The following is a 5,000-nucleotide window of genomic DNA, read 5'->3' as shown; positions in this document are numbered from 1 at the left end:
CTGACTGCCTATCACCGCCAGTCCCTGATCCTACTGGAGGGAAAAATATTGGCTCGGAATAATCCCCAGGGACCTTTAACAGAATAGACCAGTGTCCACTCACCCAGCGTCCACTCACCCAGTGTCCACTCACCCAGTGTCCACTCACCCAGTGTAACCTCACCAGTGTCCACTCACCCAGTGTCCACTCACCCAGTGTCCGCTCACCCAGTGTCCGCTCACCCAGTGTCCGCTCACCCAGTGTCCACTCACCCAGTGTCCACTCACCCAGTGTAACCTCACCAGTGTCCACTCACCCAGCGTCCACTCACCCAGTGTCCACTCACCCAGTGTCCGCTCACCCAGCGTCCACTCACCCAGCGTCCACTCACCCCAGCGTCCGCTCACCCAGTGTCCGCTCACCCAGTGTCCGCTCACCCAGTGTCCACTCACCCAGTGTAACCTCACCAGTGTCCACTCACCCAGTGTCCACTCACCCAGCGTCCACTCACCCAGTGTCCACTCACCCAGCGTCCACTCACCCAGCGTCCACTCACCCAGTGTCCACTCACCCAGCGTCCACTCACCCAGTGTAACCTCACCAGTGTCCACTCACCCAGTGTCCACTCACCCAGCGCACGCTCACCCAGCGCACGCTCACCAGCGCACGCTCACCCAGCGCACGCTCACCCAGCGTACGCTCACCCAGTGTCCACTCACCCAGTGTCCACTCACCCAGTGTACACTCACCCAATGTATACTCATCCAGTGTCCACTCACCCAGCGTGCACTCACCCAGTGGACACTCACCCAGTGGACACTCATCCAGTGTATACTCATCCAGTACTCACAGAGTACTTACTCTGTGTATACTCACCTCCCCCAGCGTAACCTCACCAGTGTACACTCACCCAGTGTACACTCATCCAGTGTCCACTCATCTAATGTATACTCACCTCACCCGGTGTACACTCACCCAGTGTATACTCACCTCATCCAGTGTATACTCACTCAGTGTACACTCACCCAGTATATACTCACCTCATCCAGTGTATACTCACACAGTGTACACTCACCCAGTGTATACTCACCTCATCAGTGTATACTCATCTCATGTATACTCATCTAGTGTATACTCACCCAGTGCACACTCACCCAGTGTATACTGGACGTTCAGTAATAGTTATCCACATGCTGGTATTAATGAATCTGGAATGTGTACAGAGAGAGGGAGCAGGGACAGAGAGAGAGGGAGCAGGGACAGAGAGAGAGGGAGCAGGGACAGAGAGAGAGGAGGGAGCAGGGACAGAGAGAGAGGGAGCAGGGACAGAGAGAGAGGGAGCAGGGACAGAGGGAGAGGGAGCAGGACAGAGGGAGAGGGAGCAGGGACAGAGAGAGAGGGAGCAGGGACAGAGAGAGAGAGGGAGCAGGGACAGAGAGAGAGAGGGAGCAGGGACAGAGAGAGAGGGAGCAGGGACAGAGAGAGAGGGAGCAGGGACAGAGAGAGAGGGAGCAGGGACAGAGAGAGAGAGGGAGCAGGGACAGAGAGAGAGGGAGCAGGGACAGAGAGAGAGAGGGAGCAGGGACAGAGAGAGAGGGAGTAGGGACAGAGGGAGAGGGAGCAGGGACAGAGAGAGAGGGAGCAGGGACAGAGGGAGAGGGAGCAGGGACAGAGGGAGAGGGAGCAGGGACAGAGGGAGGAGCAGGGACAGAGGGAGAGGGAGCAGGGACAGAGGGAGAGGGAGCAGGGACAGAGAGGGAGGGAGCTGTCAGCAGTTACACATTCTCCCTCACATCACCGAGTTCAAATAAAGAAAGGGAAGTCTCTTCATTTAGTTTACACATCTGTCCCCCCAGCATCGTAAAACCTGGGAACGATCCCATTAAACTGCCACTAAACTAGGAGTGAAGTAGAAAGAAAGAGGAAGACAGAGAGAGGGAGACAGAGAGAGAGAGGGAGACAGAGAGAGAGAGGGAGACAGAGAGAGGGAGAGAGACAGGGAGAGAGACAGACAGAGAGAGGGAGAGGGAGAGGGAGACACAGAGAGAGACAGACAGACAGAGAGAGAGAGGCAGAGGGAGAGAGGGAGACAGAGAGAGGGAGAGACAGAGAGAGAGACAGGGAGAGGGAGAGAGAGAGAGAGGGAGAGACAGAGAGGAGAGAGACAGAGACAGGGAGAGAGGGAGACAGAGAGAGACAGACAGAGAGAGACAGAGAGAGAGAGGCAGAGAGAGAGAGGGAGGACAGAGAGAGGGAGAGACAGAGAGAGAGAGACAGGGAGAGGGAGAGAGAGACAGGGAGAGAGACAGACAGAGAGAGGGAGAGGGAGACAGAGAGAGACAGAGTGAGGAGAGAGAGACAGAGATAGACAGAGAGAGAGAGGCAGAGGGAGAGACCAAGAGAGGGAGACAGAGACAGAGAGAGAGAGGCAGAGGGAGAGAGGCGGAGGAGAGACCAAGAGAGGGAGACAGAGACAGAGAGAGAGAGCTGGAGAAACAGCAGTGTCTGTACACAGAGAGTTCACTCGCAGAGTTTAGTATCAGTTACCTGGTGGGGAAAGCTTAACCCCAAAAAACAGCTGAAAATCTCAGAGCCAGCGGCTGCAGACCGGGGCTGGTATCAGATTATCAGGAGATGGAGTCTGTTACTTTCTGTCTAACTGTTTAAAGGTATTTCCAGTAACACATCATCAGACACATTCCCACAAACTGAAACTTTAAATAAAACTCCAGATACAGCAAAAAACATGAGATAACGCCTCTTGAGCGAGTATGTGCCGGATCTGTTAGCACGACATTACCTAGCAACGGTTCCCACTGAAATAATGTAAATTAATAAATAAAAAACAGTCTGTACAGAACCGTCTGTTAGAGAGAGAGAGAGAGGAGGATAGAGAGAGAGAGGGATAGAGAGAGAGATAGAGAGAGGGATAGAGAGAGAGAGAGAGATAGAGAGAGAGAGAGAGGGATAGAGAGAGAGGGATAGAGAGAGAGATAGAGAGGGATAGAGAGAGAGAGGGATAGAGAGAGAGAGGGGGGATAGAGAGAGAGAGATAGAGAGGGATAGAGAGAGAGAGAGAGAGGGATAGAGAGAGGGAGATAGAGAGAGAGATAGAGAGAGAGGGATAGAGAGAGAGAGAGATAGAGAGAGAGAGAGAGAGGGATAGAGAGAGAGAGGGGGGATAGAGAGAGAGAGAGAGAAGGATAGAGAGAGAGAGATAGAGAGAGGGATAGAGAGAGAGACAGAGAGAGAGAGAGATAGAGAGAGAGACAGAGAGGGATAGATAGAGAGAGAGAGATAGAGACAGGGATAGAGAGAGAGGGGGGATAGAGAGAGAGAGATAGAGAGAGGGATAGAGAGAGAGGGATAGAGAGAGAGATAGAGAGAGGGATAGAGATAGAGAGGGATAGAGAGAGAGGGATAGATAGCGAGACAGAGATAGAGAGGGATAGAGAGATAAAGAGGGATTAGAGAGAGGGATAGAGAGAGAGAGGGATAGAGAGATAAAGATAGAGAGAGAGAGACATGAGAGAGACAGAGTAAGAGAGAGAGGTAGAGAAAGAGAGACAAGAGAGAGAGATAGAGAGAGACAGATTGAGAGATAGAGGTAGAGAGAGAGATAGAGAGACAAAGAGAGAGATAGAGAGAGAGACAGGGAGAGGGAGATAGAGACACAGAGAGAGAAAGAGATAGAGATAGAAACAGACAGACAGAGTGAGAGATAGAGAGAGAGAAAGAGAGTAAGAGATAGAGAGATAGAGAGTGAGAGATAGAGAGAAAGACAGGGAAAATAGGAGAGACAACAGGCAGAGACAGAGAGAAAACAGAGGCAGGGTGAGAGAGACAGAGGGAGATACAGAGAGAGAGAGATACACACAGAGAGACAGAGAGAGAAGCAGAGGGAAAGAGAGAGACACACACACAGAGGGAGAGAGAGAGAGAAAGAGAGGCAGAAAAAGGAGGGAGTGTGTGAGCCAGACAGAAAGACAGACAGAAAGTGTGACTCGTGAGAAGGAGAGAGAGACAGAGAGAGAGAGAGAGAAAGCAGCAACATCATTGCCCGGCTATCGGAGAGCATTGCTGGAGTTCTGTCAGCATGAGCGAAGCAAAGGATTACATTTCCAAAAGGCAAATCCCTTTGCTTTTCGAGGTAAGATCAATAACCATTCCTGATCCTTTCCTCCAGGAGCTGCAAACCCTTCAAATACAACAGGTTAACACGGGGCTGGGCTCTGAGAGAGTGTGAGTGACAGTGTGTGTGTGAGAGAGGGAGAGAGTGCAACATTCAAAGCTTCGAATCACAGAGAAACCTTCCCTTACTGCACTGTTCCTGATCTGAGAGAGAGGGAGAGTGGGAATGGAGAGAGAGGGAAGGGGGGAGAGAGGAATGGGGGAGAGAGGGAATGGGGGAGAGAGGGATGGGGGAGAGAGGGAATGGGGGAGAGAGGGAATGGGGGGAGAGAGAGGGAATGGGGAGAGAGGGAATGGGAGAGAGAGGGAATGGGGTAGAGAGGGAATGGGAGAGAGAGGGAATGGGGGAGAGAGGGATGGGGGAGAGAGGGAATGGGGGAGAGAGGGATGGGGGAGAGAGGGATGGGGGAGAGAGGGGATGGGGGAGAGAGGGATGGGGGAGAGAGGGAATGGGGGAGAGAGGGAAGGGGAGAGAGAGGAATGGGGGAGAGAGGGATGGGGGAGAGAGGGAATGGGGGAGAGAGGGATGGGGAGAGAGGGAATGGGGGAGAGAGGGAATGGGGGAGAGAGGGAATGGGGGAGAGAGGGATGGGGGAGAGAGGGAATGGGGGAGAGAGGGAGGGGGAGAGAGGGAATGGGGGAGAGAGGGAATGGGGGGAGAGAGGGAATGGGGGGAGGGAGGATATTGGGGGAGAGAGGGATGGGGAGAGAGGGGAATGGGGGGAGAGAGGGATGGGGGAGAGAGGGAATGGGGGAGAGATGGAATGGGGGAGAGAGGGATGGGGGAGAGAGGGATGGGGGAGAGAGGAATGGGGGGAAGGGAATGGGG

The sequence above is a fragment of the Carcharhinus amblyrhynchos genome, unplaced genomic scaffold, assembly GCF_965287045.1.
Source record: "Carcharhinus amblyrhynchos unplaced genomic scaffold, sCarAmb.v2.hapA chromosome_1232, whole genome shotgun sequence".
In the NCBI taxonomy this organism is placed as follows: domain Eukaryota; kingdom Metazoa; phylum Chordata; class Chondrichthyes; order Carcharhiniformes; family Carcharhinidae; genus Carcharhinus; species Carcharhinus amblyrhynchos.
This window is presented reverse-complemented; position numbering follows the sequence as displayed.